Here is an 18,914-nt window from a genome sequence, read left to right as displayed (position 1 = left end):
ATCTCGATTTCCTGATGTGCCTCTACTTCTGGAGGAACAAGCATTGTGGGCAGTTGTGCTGCTCCATGCGCCTCTAGCTGCACCTCTCCTTGCTCCTCTCCTTGCGCCTCTACTTCCGCCTCTTCTTGCGCCTCTACTTGCGCCTTTCCTTGCGCCTCTCCTTGCGCATGTACTTGCGCCTTTCCTTGCGCATGTACTTGCGGCTGTGATTGTTGAACACTCGTCAGCTGGGGTACACCCTGCGTTGATTGGGTGCTACTTTCTTGCAATGAGCCAACATCACTGGTCGATGGTGATTGAACAACCAAAGTGGCTGCCTCTGCAGCACTCATTGACTTGGACCTAACTTGGTGTGGTGGCACTGAGCCCAATGAAGCAGAGGTGCTGCTCCCAGCTTGGTCCCCGGCGAACCCCGCTGCTGCAGGTGTTGTTTTGTTTTCCCTGAAGAAAGTGTTTGTGGGCACACCAGTCTCCTTGGTAAGTGGCACCACTTGCTTCTTCTGTTCCTTACTGGCAGTGGCAACTTTGTTTGTAGAGGAGCTATGGCCACCTTTCTTTGGGCTCATCTTCTTCAGATGTCAGAACAGCAGGCCGCAGTTGCACGAGTTGCAGAGTTGTCTGTGGCCACAAGTGACGTCACGTGAAGTTGTGCTGCACACGCAACTGCAGGACTTCTTCCTGGCACTGGTGATTCTCTTGTGCACCTAAAAGCAAAGGAAGCCAGAAGAACATCAGTTAAACAACCCAAAAAGTCGAGAAAAAAAACAAAAATCAACACAATCCAATGCCATCCATGCCCTCAATGATGCTTAAATTCAAGAGGCCCCACACAAAGCCTTGATCCATGCACCACTCAGTACCCCTGGGCATAATGGGTGAAAGCAGGCCAGGCTGGATGCAGGCCTATGGCTCAAAGCACACTGAATGCCTTCAAAATGGCCCCTTGTCCCCCAGCAACATGGCCAGGCCCTGCATGGACCAGGCCTCAAAATGGCCCCCACCCACATGACCAGGCCCCAACAACAACACCCCAAGAAGTCAAAAAACACACAAAAATCAACACAATCCAATGCCATCAATGCCCTCGATGTTTAAATTCAAGAGGCCCCACACAAAGCATTGGTCCATGCACCACTCACTACCCCTGGGCATAATGGATGAAAGCAGGGCAAGCTGGGTTCAGGCCTATGGCTCAAAGCACACTGCCTGGCTTCAAAATTGACCCTTGTCCCCGAGCCACATGGCCAGGCCCTGCCTAGACCAACCCTCAAAATGGCCCCCACCCACATGGCCAGGCCCCAACAACAACACCCCAAAAAGTCGAAAAACACACACAAATCAACACAATCCAATGCCATCCATGCCCTCAATGATGTTTAAATTCAAGAGGCCCCACACAAAGCATTGGTCCATGCAACACTCACTATCCCTGGGCATAATGGGTGAAAGCAGGGCAGGCTGGGTGCAGGCCTATGGCTCAAAGCACACTGCCTGACTTCAAAATGGCCCCTTGGTCCCCAGCCACATGGCCAGGCCCTGCCTGGACCAGGCCTCAAAATGGCCCCACCCACATTGCCTGGCCCCAACAACAACACCCCAAGAAGTCGAAAAACACACAGAAATCAACACAATCCAATGCCATCCATGCCCTCAATGATGTTTAAATTCAAGAGGCCCCACACAAAGCATTGGTCCATGCAACACTCACTACCCCTGGGTATAATGGGTGGAAGCAGGGCAGGCTGGGTGCAGGACTATGGCTCAAAGCACACTGCCTGGCTTCGAAATGCCCCCTTGTCCCCCAGCCACATGGCCAGGCCCTGCCTGGACCAGGCCTCAAAATAGCCCCGACCCCCATGACCAGGCCCCAACAACAACACTCCAAGAAGTCGAAAAACACACAAAAATCAACACAATCCAATTGCATCCATGCCCTCAATGATGTTTAAATTCAAGAGGCCCCACACAAAGCATTGGTCCATGCACCACTCACTACCTCTGGGCATAATGGGTGAAAGCAGGGCAGGCTGGGTGCAGGCCTATGGCTCAAAGCACACTGCCTGGCTTCAAAATGGCCCCTTGTCCCCCAACCACATGGCCAGGCCCTGCCTGGACCAGGCCTCAAAATGGCCCCCACCCATGTGGCCAGGCCCAAACAACAACACCCCAAGAAGTCGAAAAACACACAAAAATCAACATAATCCAATGCCATCCATGCACTCAATGATGTGTAAATTCAAGAGGCCCCACACAAAGCGTTGGTCCATGCAACACTCACTACTCCTGGGCATAATGGGTTAAAGCAGGGCAGGCTGGGTGCAGGCCTATGGCTCAAAGCACACTTCCTGGCTTCAAAACGGCCCCTTGTCCCCCAGCCACATGGTCAGGCCCTGCCTGGACCAGGCCTCAAAATGGCCCCACCCACATGACCCGGCCCCAACAACAACACCCCAAGAAGTCGAAAAACACACACAAATCAACACAATCCAATGCCATCCATGCCCTCAAGGATGTTTAAATTCAAGAGGCCCCACACAAAGCATTGGTCCATACACCACTTACTACCGCTGGGCATAATGGGTGAAAGCAGGGCAGGCTGGGTGCAGGACTGTGGCTCAAAGCACACTGCCTGGCTTCAAAATGCCCTCTTGTCCCCCAGCCACATGGCCAGGCCCTGCCTTTACCAGGCCTCAAAATGGCACCCACCCACATGGCCAGGCCCAAACAACAACACCACCCCAAGAAGTCGAAAAACACACAAAAATCCACACAAGCCAATGCCATCCATGCCCTCAATGATGTTTAAATTCAAGAGGCCCCACACAAAGCATTGGTCCATGCACCACTCACTACCCCTGGGCATAATGGGTGAAAGCAGGGCAGGCTGGGTGAAGGCCTATGGCTCAAAGCACACTGCCTGGATTCTAAATGGCCCCTTGTCCTGCAGCCACATGGCCAGGCCCTGCATGGACCAGGCCTCAAAATGGCCTCCACTCACATGGCCTGGCCCAAACAACAACACCCCAAGAAGTCAAAAACCACACAAAAATCAACACAATCCAATGCCATCCATGCCCTCAATCATGTTTAAATTCAAGAGGCACCACACAAAGCATTGGTCCATACACCACTTACTACCCCTGGGCGTAATGGGTAAAAGCAGGGCAGGCTGGGTGCAGGAATATGGCTCAAAGCACTCTTCCTGGCTTCAAAATGCCCCCTTGTCCCCCAACCACATGGCCAGGTCCTGCCTGGACCAGGCCTCAAAATGGCCCCCACCCACATGACCATGCCCCAACAACAACACCCCAAGAAGTCGAAAAACACACAAAAATCAACACAATCCAATTGCATCCATGCCCTCAATGATGTTTAAATTCAAGAGGCCCCACACAAAGCATTGGTCCATGCACCACTCACTACCCCTGGGCATAATGGGTGAAAGCTGGGCAGGCTGGGTGCAGGCCTATGGCTCAAAGCACACTGCCTGGCTTCAAAATGCCCCCTTGTCCCCCAGCCACATGGCCAGGCCCTGCCTGGACTAGGCCTCAAAATGGCCCCACCCACATGGCCAGGCCCCAACAACACCACCCCAAGAAGTTGAAAAAACCACAAAAATCAACACAATCCAATGCCATCCATGCCCTCAATGATGGTTAAATTCAAGACTCCCCACAGAAAGACTTGGTCCATGCACCACTGAGTACCCCGGGGCATAATGGATGAAAGCGAGGCAAACTGAGAACACTGCCTGGCTCCAAAATGGCCCCTTGAGCCTTGCCCCCCACCACATGGCCAGGCCCTGCCTTTACCAGGCCTCAAAATAGCCCCCACCCACATGGCCAGACCCCAACAACACCCCAAAAAGTCAAAAACACATAAAAATCACCACAATCCAATGCCATCCATGCCCTCAATGATGTCCAAATTAAAGACACCCCACAGAAAGACTTGCTCCATGCACCACTCACTACCCCTGGGCCTACTGGCTAGTGAGGCTATACAGGCACCACAAAAAAAATCAACATATAACAGTGAGCTAAAATTCCATGACATAAATGAGAAACAGGTGTATCATGTAAAATGCACCCATGACTAACCCTGGACCTACTGGATACTGTGGCCACCCACAATATATATATTTTTTAAGTTGTGAAAAATATTTTTAAACTGTAGTTGCAGCAACTGCAATGCCCCTAACAAACAACACCAACTTACTTGTAAAATCTCAAGTCCAAAAGTGATACAAACTCTGAAGTCCAAAAAGTCCTCAAATACAGATATCCAGCAGCAGCCACAAAAAGTAATCCTTCCAGCTCCAGATCCAAATCAAAAGTGACCAGGACATGGACAAAGCACTGGGAGGAGCCTGCTTGACAGGAACAGGAAGTTAGAGACTCTGGGGCACTTCCTTCCTCCCACCCCCCCCCCCCCCCCCAAAATAGACTACTTGCACCAAAAAGTTTAGCCAAATGTCAATCCGAAGAGTTATTCTGATCAAAATCATCATTTTCAGAAGGTTTATGCTGCCTGCGGTGGATTTCTTGTGCAGAATTGCAATTTTTGCAATTTCGGGAAAGCGAGCTGTTCAAATCTCCCGCCGGAAGTCAGCTGCGCGCCACATCTACGTGTTCGGCATTGTTTACTCCCGCGATGTGTGATCGCGTTGTCAAACTCTTGCTGTGCAAGATGGTGGGCCGCGATGATATAATCGCGGTCGAAAAACTCTCGCGCGATCACGCAGCAAGATCCAAAATGGCGCAGCACACGCAAACCGGGAGAAAAACAACTCGGCGAACACAGAATAACGGTAAGTTAATGCAGCACGCGCGATATTGTATTTTTCAAGCGCGACCAAACAAAAAAATCTGCAGCTTGCGAATTTGCGGATTTTCTGGCAAATTTGCGCGATTTGCGGACTGCGAATTTGCCAAAAATCTGCGTATTCCGCGAACGAAACTGATTTTACGCCCACGCTTAATGCTGCCAGGCATTGCATATCTGGTCACAGTAAGTTCCATGGTTACTTGTTGTATGCAAGTATTGTTTCCACCGACCCACATAGTGAGGAAGGCGCCGCTATGGCCTTCGTTGAATGTTTCACTTATAAGGTTTGATTCCCTGAGCAGACTGAAAGCCATACTTTTACAGAAGGAGGTGGCCTCAACTTCAGCTCACGGGACTTTTGATCTACAGGTTGCAAGGTATTCAGGTGAGATACAGGCTCTAGTCCGAACTAACTCCCCGCTTCATTTCAGGGAAATGGTATGTCGTATGTTTAACATGTCTGATATGAGTGAGATAGTACACTAATTTAAGACCATAGGTTCTGGGCTATTAAGCACCTTTCAGATGTTTTTCGGAGTTATTCATTCTTAATACAGTCCGTGTTTGGAAGCATTTTTGGAGGTCTTCCGGTGATACTGCTACTAGTAGTGGGTATCCTGATTTAGATTTTTCTGCTCTGCAATGGACATCCCCGATTCCAAAGAGATGGAAAAAGCGCTCTTAGAGTGACTTTCGCATAAACGCTTGGTACTCCATCAGGGCACACCTCGGCTTCGGCAACTAAGCGAGCATTGGTTTCTGTAATTCAGATCAGTCTGGGTCGACTGCGTCTTGCCTGTACCCTGCTGCTTATTCTGCGGACAAGAATGCGCCTCTGGACATGGATGTACTGCTGGACTCATTAAAGGCCCATGTAGTGCAGTATACTCAGCTTATTCCAATCCTAACGTCGGGCTTCTTAGAGCCGACATGGGATGCTTCAGCTCCTGTTGGAATGGACACGAGCTCTGCACCCAGCTTACAGGCATCGAGAGCTTCCTCAGCAATGGCTGTGGGAATCAGAGAAGATCACCTTTTCTCCATTGACCTGATCCAAGAGGTGTTACAGGGACCGTCGTCTTCGCAGGCAGGCAACAGTGATGTTGCGTCTCCCGCACAGGACACATAAACATTTGGATATCCATGTGCTGGGAACAATTCGGCCTTTTTCAAAAACAACAAAAACTGGAATTTGAAAAAAATAGTTTTTTTTTTTCCTCGTTTGCTCTCACTGAGCACTATGGATTTCAGGGTGCTTAGTTTGTCTGACAAGTATATTGACTTTTTTGAGGACTTTTAGAGCTTTTTTATGTCTACATCATTTTCTTTTACATACACCTTGATTTTTAAGCAATGTTTTTATGCTTTTAAAGCAGGCATATTTTAGCATTTAGTACTATGTCATCCATTCAGATGAGGAGTGGGTGTCATGACCCCAATGTACCCCAATATAGGCCTAGGCAGTTACACGGCCCTTTACCTACATCTGTCCAACCATTGTTCTACATAATAGGTTTGTCGCGGACCTTTTACCTATTTAGGAGCTACATAAATGTTGTGTCGTTTTCTCAGAAACTAGCCTAAGTTATTATGCATCTGGATTCTCAGTATCACAACAGGATTACCATCTTCTGCATAATAACTCTGTATAAGGGTAACCTCTATCGTCATCCTTGCCTGATATGCCCATAGAACACTTTTAGGTAGGACCCCTGAGGGTAACTTTCAGGTATACAAGCCGTGCATCTTGGCTGAACAAGTTAGAGGAGAAACACTTCCATGCTGACACTCTGACGCAAGATAATGAGGTTCCTGCATGCAGAAACTCCAGCACGCAGTGGTCTGACATCCCTCGCAGGGTGTCCATCTCGAGACCAGGACAGGGGCCTTCGCTCCCCCACATCAGGTAATGAGGTTAGCTCTATTCTAAGGGAACTCTAGGCTATACACCCACATATATGCCAGGTACACTTAGGTACACCTAGTTAGGGCTTACATCGTGGGAGTACGCCTGTTATTGTCGTGCATCTATAAGCCTGCCTACCTTCATTGCTTTAGCACTAGGGTAGAATTCTACCTTACTCTGCTGATGCTCATAATCGTATATATGTTTCTGTCTAATGGTTGTTGCAGCACACGTATTTTATACTAGAATGACGCTGGTTCAATAAAAGCCTATTGAAAAACATCCCACCGTTTATTCTGTATATCTCTCTGTGACAAAGTCAGCATGAGTGAATGAGCGAAAAGTAATGTACTTTTTCCACGATCCCTGAGGGTTCAGTGTTGTCATGTTCGATAGTTGCCAGAAGCTATTCACTTCTTGGTAAGAGGGGCTTGTTGCCATGTTCGATAGTTGCCAGAAGCTATTCACTTCTTGGTAAGGCGGGCTCATAATGACACTGTGAGCTAGCTGGACTAACGGACTAACATATCCTTTGGGGGTGTATGGTATCAGTATGGACACCAGTCCCTTAGTTTATGTTGTCTAAATGAGCAGATCCTATATAGATTTGTATGAACTACGCAACTGCGTACGCACTCGCTTACGTCCGTACTAAGAGGTGATAGATCCACCCTTTGCCCCTGTCCAGCTCGTTGCCCTTGTCCAGCTCCATCCTCTGACTTTCATAGTATCACCAGAGTTATGTAATAAGTGATCCTCGGAGGAATCTGCTTTAAATTCCTCACCTTGCCATTGCGTAGAAGGACAGCATTGTGTAATACTTGTACTTCTTCTTCTGGTACATAAAACTTACTTTTTCCCTTGGCTACAAACCCTGGCTCTCTTCACCAATTTTCCCCTCTAACACCCTCATTACGAGTTGGGGTATCTCACCCAGAGCAATAAATGTGAAGCAATACCTGGTGAAATTCATCAAATCTCAGTGAGACTCTCTCTGGGCTGGAGATATTAGGTCCACAAACTCTTGACCCAATATTGCCAGGTCATATACAAGAAGGAGCAAATGGGGAATAATAATCAGGTTGCCCCCCACTCATTAATATATAAATCCACAAAACTTGATTATTTAGAAACACTGTTGCACTACCGGATGTCAGGAGCAGTTAAAACTGTATCTCTGCTCATGGGCTGGTTTTTACAATTAATACCATTCATCTCCTGATCCTAGTGTTCAATTTGTACTATTTATCAATACACCATATGGCATATCATCTTGTAAACAGTGAGGTTCTGTGATTTCAGATTTCATCCCGTATTTAGCCGCCATTTTGTGTTCTGCCGCCATTTTGTGTTGCCCTCACTCAGGCGGCACGGCAAACGCTGTGCTTTTGCTTTTCCAGCTGCTACGTGTCCTTTCAGTTAAAAAGTAACTCCATTGTCCTTGTTCATGAAACCCGATGTCAGGGTCTGATCGAGTTTGTTAATCCATGTCTGGCTCGATTGATCCCTGTCTCAGCCGACTATTTACCCTCTCCTATTCTTCTCTTATACTATCTTATCCGACTGGCCTTCGCTATTCTCTCCTTGTATGCTCCTATCACACAACTATCAATTGAGACACACCAGCATGTCCTGACACCTGCGAGAGGGGATTGTGAACACCATCACTGATTAATTTGTTTGGAGGGGTGATACACGGGGTCCGAGAAAGAGGCGTATACTAGGATACCTGATAACTTGTTTTCCAACTTTTCCTATTGGTTCGTTTTGTGTGTGCGGGGAGTGGGATATCGTAAATATGTTTAGTATAAGAGATTGTACGCCACGGATTGAAGTGGCAGTCTCCTTAGAACTTACACTTTGCATGTACTTCTAGGATAACTGTGCTTAGCTGCAGCTAATAAACCTGGCTTCCATGCTCAACGGAGTGTCTCGTGTCTCTGTTAGTAACAAGGCAGGTGAGCCCGGGGATTAAGGCGTGCCCTGCGCCGCCCGGCACATAAGGCCAGGTTCTCCAACAGCAAGAGGAAAAAAGGTGTGAAAGGTCAAAAAGTACTTCAGGTAAGCATTACCAAAGGAGCATCTGGTTGGTACTCACCAGTTTGCCCACGTTATCATCATTGGTAACTTTCATGACCATGAAAAGAATATAACCTGTGTTCACATTTTTTAGAGGTGAAGAAAAGAAAAGAAAGCACGAGGTGCTGTGTATGCACATGCACTACAAATACTTGTGTCAACCTATACCCACTAGACCCCTTAGTGAAAAGAGAGACAGAAATGTGCTTATCCAGGCTAAAATGAGGTATCTCACTTGCAAACGAGAATACTTTATTGGGTACTGTGAGTACCCTCAGATTAGAAGAACAGCATGTATTTGGACCTTGAGCTCTGATGTGTAGGGAGGGAGTCTGACTCGCTGTGCTCTCCCTCTGAGGAAGGAGCATATCTAATTGAGGGCTGGACCTTGGATGTCTTTTGCATGTAGTCTTTTGATGAGAATGGGGTGTGATACTGTGTGGAACGCAGCTGAGAGGTCCAGCAGTATGAGGCCGGAGGATTCTCCTCAGTCTAGAAGGGTGCAGATCTCATCTGTGGCAGTGATGAGTGCTGTCTCCGGACTGACGTTAGTTCAGACGCTAGGTTGAGAGTGGTCAAGAAGGTTGTGGAGCTCCAGTTGGTAGGTGACAATGCCTTCTCTATCATCTTATCATCTTAGCGGGGTATGGTAGTAGGGTCGATGGGTGAAAGTTGCTCAGTTAGTTGGGGTCTGCTGACATTTTCTTGAAGAGGGCCATGACTACAGCATGCTTCCAGTCCTCAGGGAATATTGCAGACTCAATGGAGTTGATGAAGTGAGTGAGGAATTTTCTCATCACAGGTTCTCCTAGGTTGTCAACGTGGGTATATGGGAGCCCCGGAGTGGACAGTTTTCATGATAGAAGTGGAAGTGGTGCCTCCCTCCGTGAGTGTTCTCCAGTTGGGTAAGTGTCCGACTGAGTCGTTGCTGTCCTCAGGGTTCAGTTGTTTTTCAAAGTTTGTATAGATATTTTTAACTTTGCTGTTGAAGTAGTTTGAGAGGTTATCACAAAGCTATTGGGACAGGGTGGTGGAGTTGGCAGAGGTTTCTAGGATGGTGAATTCCTGGATGATGGCACAAATCTCTTTGCCGTTGTTGGAGATGGCTTTGATCTGATTTGTGACGGGATCTTCTCTTGGCTTCTCTTAGGAGGTGGTGGTGGTAGAGCCTGATGCATCCTTGTGAGATGCTCTGACATTGTGGTTGGGTCGTCATTTCCTTTCCAGCTGTTTGCAGTATCTTTTGGAGTCCCAGAGTTCTTCCATGTACCATGTACCAAGGGTCTAGTTTGTTGGTTCTGCAGAATGCAGTAGCATAGAGTGCAGTGGTGCAGAGTAGAGTGGTGCAGAGTAGAGTGGTGTGGAGTGCAGTGGCATAGAGTAGAGTGGCATAGAGTAAAGTGACACTTGCTTCAAACAAGGGTTCCCTGTATACACAAATAAACCATACCCCTAGGTCAGGGAGAATGCACAATTGAGAAAACAACCTAGGCGGAAGTCTTAAAATGCCTACACAATGGTTACAGGACAAAAAAACGGTAGAGAAAAGGGGGGGGGGGGAGAGAACCGGGGGGCAGTTACCAATAAAAAATTATAATACTTATTTATATACTAAATAAATTTTATTTTTAAACAAACAGTGTAAAAATGCATATATTTCAATACAAGGTAAAAATGCAATTCATAAACAGGAGAACATAATAAAAGACACATAAATTTCTATTACAGATTTCTTTTACAAATTCCAAAAAGGTGGTGTGTCAAGTTGAATGTCAACGCGTTTCGGCGTCCAGCGCCTTTGTCAAGACAGAAAACACTCCCTGGAAATAAGAACACACTTTAGTGCATAATTTTAAACAAGGCTGTAACAACTTCCTATTACATATATCGAGTCATTATATCAGATATACTACGGTTAAAAACTGCGAAAATTGCACAAGGGAAGAAGGGGGAAACAAAGGGGTGGTTTTTTGTCCTGTTATTTTAGGCAACAATAGCGCTCTTAAGATGAGAGCAAGGGTTGATAATAGCCTCTACTATTACTAACGAACCCAATAGTTCGAGGGAGGAAGATAAACAGAAATATGCAGGGTACATGATTTATATAAAACATATTATTGTTTCTTATTGAGATGCATTTAAATTGATAAATGGTAAGCAGAAATATGAGAGGCATATAATTTAGTTCAAAGTTACTGCTGTAATACATTAAAGCGGATCCAGGTAATAGAAACATGATACTTTATAAACACCGATACATATTTCAAAAAAACACACATCCACTGCTTCCTATCCTGTGTTTATAAGTTCTAAAGATATACTGATAACAGAAACAGAGTACACATTTTGATAAACATCTTCTACTACTTTCTATCTTTTGGTTGTAAGCATTAAAGGTATACTGATAACGAAAATGATATACCATATGTATGATAGTGTAACACTGTCCCTTGTAATAAGAGATGTGTAAAAATTCCATTTCATTCTCAGCCTAATTGATGTTTGAAAGGCCAGCCAACTTGCTACAGAATAGCCAAAGAGATTAGTAGAATTAGAAGTTGAAATGGAGGTTGATAGAAGGAAAGGTATGGGCCTAGTAGAACTGCCTGAAACATTCTAACCTAGTGGGAATTTCCTTGTTCTTAATTATATTATCCTTTTCTTTGGTTTTTATTATTTAAAGGATATAGTATCTAATTTTTAACATCATTTGTTCTGCTTACCTATAGCTGTAAAACAGCTCGGAAACGACTTGCGATGCTGGTGGTTTCCTTACGGTTCGTTTAAAATAATGAAAGGAATCTGTATTTTTTGAGAAAAGATATATAAAGAACCTTTAATTATCTGATTAAAAAGGAAAAAAGAAAGGAAATTGAATTTATCCAAGGCAAGGTTTCAACATACCTATTGTCTATTTAATTTTCATATATTATTCGTCATTGATCTATTTTTTCTTTGTTTTGATCCAACTTTTTGATTTGGTACTCAGTTACTCAATAAACCTTTAAGGGATATGTAAAAAAGAAAGGATGTTTTATAATTACCAGGCTATTACATTTTCTCATTTCTCTGCTTTTATTCATTCGTTTTAACTCATCTGCTTTTATTCATTCGTTTTAATTATTAACTAATTTACCTGATGTATTAAAGCCATGTGACTCCGCCTCCACGGTAATGTAGCGATTTAAAAAGGGTTAAAAAATGGCGTCTCTCAGTTGCACCTATATTAGGATTATATATAAAATGTGCGTTTCAATATTTAGAATTTTAACAAATTACAGCATTTCCCACACCTGCGTTGTACTATTCTTACCTAAAATAATTAGTTTCCTGTATTCGAGTGGCCACGGATAAATGCTCCTCGAGTTGTTAAGTGTTTAACACAATGGCAGCATTGCTCTGCTCACGGTCAAAAAATGGCCAATACTAGATGGAAACAAAGGAAAACAGGGATTGATTACAGCGTCCTTTAACACTAGAGAGTGCCGTCCTAACCGCTATGTTAAGTTCCTAAACACGTTAGCGTACCTCGCGAGCAGAGATGCTTCCGAGGCGTAGTCTTTGAAGTTGACAAACGCTGGGCGGGCTGAAAAGTCCTCGCTTTGCTTTTAGAAGCTTCGCCCCGTAGCTGGCGAATGCTCAGGCGGAGAGTCTTCGAGCTCTGTATATAGACGAGAAATAATTTAAGAAGGGATTAACTATAAGCTAAGCTTATTACAGAAAAGGGAGCAGTCCCTCTATCTATCGGTCGCGTTTACTTACTAATGTTTTTGCTGATTGTAGCGCGTGGAGGCGGTAGTCTCTGTCAAACGGGTCTCATGAATGCAATAGGTTAGGGGAAGGTTCACGCGCCTTTTTATGGCCGGTGCAGCCAATTAACAGTCATTTACCGCGATAGTCAGGCGAAAGAAAAGACTATCTAGGTAAGAGCTTGTGTCTACAGCGGTAAATCACAATAGGCAAATGTAAGATTATAGACTACAATGCTAATGCAGAATAAAATAAAAAAGGGGGGGGGGCTGCTAAATTGTTTTCTCACATTAGTGAAGGTTTTTAGGCACTGAAATGAAACAACAATTAATTAAAATACGGATCGGTTATTTCTTCGCAGAGACAAGTGGGTTTACAGCGTTGAAAATGCATGTGTTATTTGAGCAGTTGTTAATTCAAACGATTGCATTCTCCCACGGTATGTCACTGTTCAATCCTTCACGAAAGGTATTCAACGAAAAAATCCAAAAAACCTCACGTTTCTTTCTGATGGCTTCACCTCCTTTTTCGTTAGGTACATTTATTTTCTCTAATATGCGCCAAGTGAAGTCATTCGGACCATGTCCATGATCTAGGAAATGTTTTACGAGTGGCGCTGCTACTTTCTTTGTTCTCACTGCAGAACGATGTTCAGACAATCTTGTCTGGATGGCTCGTGATGTCTCACCAACATATCCAAGCTGACATGGGCATTGTAGGAAATATACAGCATTTGTAGTTTTACAGTTGAACATATTTCTTGCGGTCGCTGTATAACCATTGTGGGTAAATGATGCTCCTTTGTGAATACTATCACAGGACTTACAACTGGAGCAAGGAAAGGTACCAATAAGTGGATGGTCTCCAGTCAGAGTTTTCTGTAAAAAGGTATTTGGATCTGGTGAATTCTTCATTCTGGAGCGCACAATGTAATCTTTTATATTTTTATTACGCTTGTGCGCGAATAGTGGTTTGTCTAACTTTTCTGTACCATTGCTGTTCAAAATATGCCAGGACGAGTTGATCACTTGTTTTATTTTTGCATCAACCGTCGAATGACGCGTGATGCACACCAGTTTGTTAATACTTTCCTTTGGCTTACATCTTAACAGAGCGTCTCTGTCATAGTAGCGTGCTCTCAATTATAGAGTAAAGTGACATCGAGTGCTGTGACATATTGTGGATTGGTGTAGAGTTCAGCGGCATAGAGTGTAGTGGTACAGAGCAGAGATGACTTAAAGTGGTGAAGAGTATCATTGCATAGAGTAGAGTGGTGCAGAGTGATGTAGGGTACAGTGGACTAGAGAAGAGTGGTGCAGAGTGGAGCATAGTGGCGTAGAGTGGAGTGGTGTAGAGTAGAGTGGTGCAGAGTAGAGTAGAGGGGTGTAGAGGCGAGTGGCATAGAGTAGAGGTGTGTGGAGTGGGGCAGAGTGGAGTGCAGTGGTGTAGAGTGCAGCAGCATAGAGTGCAGTGGTGCAGACTAGACTAGAGTGGCGTGGAGTTCAGTGCCATCAAGTGGAGTGGTGTAGAGTGTAGTGGCATAGAATAGAGTGGTGTACAGTACAGTGGCGTGGCACAGAGCCGAGTGGTGTAGCGTAAAGTGCTGTAGAGTGCAGTGGCATAGAGTACAGTGGAGTAGAATAGACTAGCGTGTACTGCAGTGGTAGATTAGAGTGGTGCAGAGAAGAGTAGAGTGGCACAGAGAGCTATGGAATAGAGTGTAGTGGCTTAGAGTGCAGTAGTACAGAGTTGAGTGGCATAGCGTGCCAGAGGTCCAGAGTAGATTAGAGTGCTGCAGAGCACAAAAGCATGGAGTGCAATGGTGTAGAGTGAAGTGATACAAAGTGCAGTGGCCTATCGCAGGGTGACGTGGCACAGAGTGTAGTTATGTAGAGTGGTGCAGAGTAGAGTGGTGCAGGCTGCAGTGACTCAGAATGTAGTGGCATAGAGTGCAGTGGTGCAGAGTAGTGTGGTACACAGTGGAGTGCAATGGCATAGAGTAAAGTGGTGCAGAGTAGAGTGGTGCAGGCTGCAGTGACTCAGAATGTATTGGCATAGAGTGCAGTGGTGCAGAGTAGTGTGGTACACAGTGGAGTGCAGTGGCATAGAGTAAAGTGGTGCAGAGTAGAGTTCAGTGGCATAGAGTGCAGTTGTGTCAAATACAGTGGGGCAGAGTAGAGTGCAGTGGTGTAGAGTGAAGTTGCATGGTGTATAGTGGCATGGTGTAGAATGCAGTGGCATAAAGTGGTACAGAGTAAGGTGGCGCAGGGTGCAGTGGCAGAGAGTAAAGTGGTACAGTGTAGAGTGGCATAGAGTGCAGTGATGCAGAGGGCAGTGTCATAGTGCACAGCAGAGTAGAGTAGAGTAGAGTGGTGTAGATTGCAGTGGCATAGAGTGTAGTTGTGCAGTGTAGAGTGGTGCAGAGTAGAGTGTGTAGAGTACAGTGGCATAAAGTGCAGTGGATAAAATGGAGTGGTGCAGAGTGCAGTATAGTAGCGTAGAGTGGTAAACAGTACAGTGGTTCGGCGCAGAGTGGAGCGGTGTCCATTAGAGTGCTGTAGAGTGCAGTGGTGCAGAGTAAAGTAGCATAGCGTAGAGTGCAGTCGTAGAGTACAGTGGTGCAGAGTAGAGTAGAGAGGCACAGATTGCAATGGCATAAACTGCAGTTGCTTAGAGTGCGGGCGTACAGAGTAGGGTGGCGTAGACTGCCATGGCACAGAGTGGTGCAGAGTAGAGTGGCATAGAGTAGAGTGGTGCAGAGTAGAGTGGTGCAGGGAGCAATGGCGTAGAGTGCAGTGGTTAGAGTGCAGTTGTGCTGAGTGTAGTGGCCTTGTGTAGAGTGACATGGCGTAGAGTACAGTGATGTCGAGTGGCGCAGAGTGCAGTGACACTGAGTGCAGTGGCATAGAGTGCAGTGGTGCAGACTAGAATTGTATAGAGTAAAGTAGAGATGTGTAGAGTGGAGTGGCATAGAATGCAATGGCACTGAGTGCAGTGGCATAGAGTGCAGTGGTGCAGAGTAGAATTGTATGGAGCAGAGTAGAGTATAGTGGTGTAGAGCAGAGTGGTGCAGAGTGGAGTGGAGTGGCATAGAATGCAATGGCACAGTGTGCAGTGGCTCAGAGAGTAGTGGCACAGACGCCTCCTGGTCCGTGAGACTGCAGAGCCCAGCGTCGCCCACTCACCTGGTCGAGGTGACTTCATCCGGTGCCATCCTGGTGCCCATCTGATCACTGGCTAGTGATTCAGGACTTGGTCCCCTCTGCTTACAGGTGTCTTCCATCTTCGATCCAGGCTTGGATCCATCGAACAATCTTCACTGGTCGCCTGCCAGCAACTCCTTCTTTCAGGCTCCTGGTTCGTCAACGAGGATTCCCAACGTCTTTTCAGACCTATGCAGCCGCAGCCCCTGGGCTAGGTAACTTCGGCATTTCGGTGCCCCAGCATAGCCTCACTATCCAAGGGTCCAGATCCACTTTCGTTTTTGACCTACCTAGTCGCGTTCGCCCGAGAACACTAACTTTGCCTTTACTAGCCTCCATAGACTTTGTCCCGCATCCCGCGTGAGAGTGCACACTCTGCACCCGAGTCCCCTAGGCCTCCTACTAGTAATCTGAAGGTTCAGTAACGTAGTCCTAGCGATTCCAAAGCCTATTAGTACAGTACTTACCTGCTAGTAATTTCGCATTCCACTTTTAGAGTATATGGTTTTTCGTGCCCCTCGGGCATTTGTGTAAATTGTGCAAATTAAAGTATTTTCGTAAGAGTTTTGTTGTGTGCTTAGTACCCTGTCCTCATAAAGAGTACAGGGCTGTTGTGATCTAAATAAATACACTGTTTATTTTCATAACACTTGTGTGGTGTCCTTTCACTTGGTGTTCAAGGGGTATATTTGATGGTATAACAGCTGGCTTAACACGCCCTCTAGAGTTTAGCCCAAAGACTGCTCGTATCCATGCTACTAGGATAGCTGGTCTATAAGGTTGACTTACAACCAATCAGCAATAAGGGTTGTTTGGACTGATACAGAGTGCTCACTAGAATAGTGAACATTATATATCAGGCCAAATTCTCACACAAGCGTTGTAAACAGACGCATGCGCAGAGACATGATCTACATATGCGCATGCGCTTTCTTTGACACTACCGGTGGGGCAGACAACGTCTTCTCCGCGAAACAACGGAAAGACCTTACTTGGGCATGACATACACATCCGCTAAAACGTGCCTAATTGCCAATTACCGAATAATTTAGCAAAGAGATGGAGTATAAATACAAAGTACCGAGGGCTCACCTTTCATTCCAGCGGAGCCGGGCTTGGGGAGAGACAAGTGGGAACTCCTATTGAAATCGTGAGTATGGCTTTTGATCACTGAATTTGACGACCTGAAGTAAGTGTATGGCGAGATTTACACCTTCCGTCATTACTTTTAGATTGCAGATTGGCAATTGATACCCCAGACGTTTAACAGGCTCATGAAGCTAACAACAAAAAAAGACAAGTATGCCTATAATATCTATGGTTTCCTTCCCCCTCTATCACCCCATGGCTACCAATAGAGTGTGTGTTTTCTGTTTAATGTATGTATGTCTTGTATTTGTCTTTTTTACAGGGTTAAATCTTCACTGAGCAGTTTAACCCCTACCAACAACGTTTTTTCTAGGTGATTATACCTGTTTAAAGTAGTTCTCCAGAGGTTTACCATTATTTGTTCCTTTCATTTTTCCTCAGGTAATGCAAATCGCATACTCTTGAAATATACCGCTGTAGGTACATTGTAACCTATGATGCTTACACATATTTATCTATTTCTTGTCACTTTTATGTAAATACACATCATTGTTTGTTTTTTACATAGTGAAACGTGAGTAAGGTGTGGAAGTTGTGCACCCTGTCCTGAAGAAGGAGCGCAGTCTCCGAAACATGTCGACGCACACAAGTCAAGTCAAGTCAAAGAATTTATATAGCGCTCTACATACCCAGAGGGTCTCAAGGCGCTTGAGGAGGGGAGGGGAATTACTTGTCAAATATCCACGTTTTAAGTTGCTTTCTGAATGCTAGGTGATTCTGAGTAAGGCGAAGGTGAGTGGGAAGGGAGTTCCAGGTTTTAGCTGCCAGGTAGGAGAAGGATCTACCTCCCATGGTGGTTTTGTTGATGCGGGGTACAGTGGCAAGGGCTTGGTTGGATGATCGTAGCTGGCGGGAGGGGGAGTAGAAGGACAGTCGTGTGTTGAGGCATTCTGGTCCGATTTCGTAGAGTGCTTTGTGTGCGTGGGTTAGGAGACGGAAGGTGATCCTCTTATTGACGGGTAGCCAGTGGAGGTTTTTCAGGTGACCAGAGATATGTTCTTTACGTGGGATGTCTAATATGAGCCTGGCTGAGGCGTTTTGGATTTGTTGGAGTTTTTTCTGGAGTTTAGCGGTAGTGCCGGCGTAGAGGGTGTTTCCGTAGTCCAGCCGGCTCGTGACCAGGGCGTGGGTGACCGTTTTCCTAGTTTCGGTGGGGATCCAACGAAATGTTTTTTTGAGCATGCAGAGAATGTTGAAGCAGGATGAAGAGACGGCGTTGACTTGTTTGTACATCGAAAGTGAGGAATCCAGGATGACGCCCAGGTTACGTGCGTGGTCTGTCGGGATGGGTGCTTTTCCAAGGGCTTCTGGCCACCAAGAATCGTCCCATGCAGAGGGGGAGGTACCTAAGATAAGGACTTCTGTTTTATCAGAGTTCAGTTTCAGACGGCTATGTTTCATCCATTCGGCTATGTTTCATCCATTCGGCAACTTCTTTCATTCCTTCGTGTAGGTTAGTTTTGGCGGTGTGAGGGTCATTGGTGAGAGATAGGATGAGTTGAGTGTCGTCCGCGTAGGAGATGATGTTGAGGTTGTATTGGCGTGCGATGGTTGCGAGGGGGCTCATGTATACGTTGAAAAGGGTGGGGCTGAGTGAAGATCCTTGTGGGACGCCGCAGATGACTTCAGTGGCCTCTGACTTGAATGGTGGAAGGCGGACTCTCTGGGTTCTTCCGGTGAGGAACGAGGTGATCCATTCTAGTGCTTTTCCTTGAATTCCGATGTTTCTGAGGCGCTGCAGAAGGGTGTTATGGCAGACTGTGTCGAAGGCTGCGGAGAGGTCGAGGAGGATGAGGGCGACTGTGTCTCCATTGTCCAGTAGGGTTCGAATGTCATCTGTTGCTGCGATGAGGGCGGTTTCAGTGCTGTGTTTGGCTCGGAAGCCGGACTGCGAGGAGTCGAGGGAGTTGTTGGCTTCTAGGAAGGCGGCGAGCTGGTTGTTGACGGCTTTCTTGATGACTTTGGCCGGGAATGGAAGGAGCGAGATGGGACGGTAGCTT

This window comes from Lissotriton vulgaris, chromosome 10, assembly GCF_964263255.1.
Source record: "Lissotriton vulgaris chromosome 10, aLisVul1.2, whole genome shotgun sequence".
Taxonomy (NCBI): Eukaryota; Metazoa; Chordata; class Amphibia; order Caudata; family Salamandridae; genus Lissotriton; species Lissotriton vulgaris.
Note: the sequence above shows the minus strand (reverse complement) of the source record.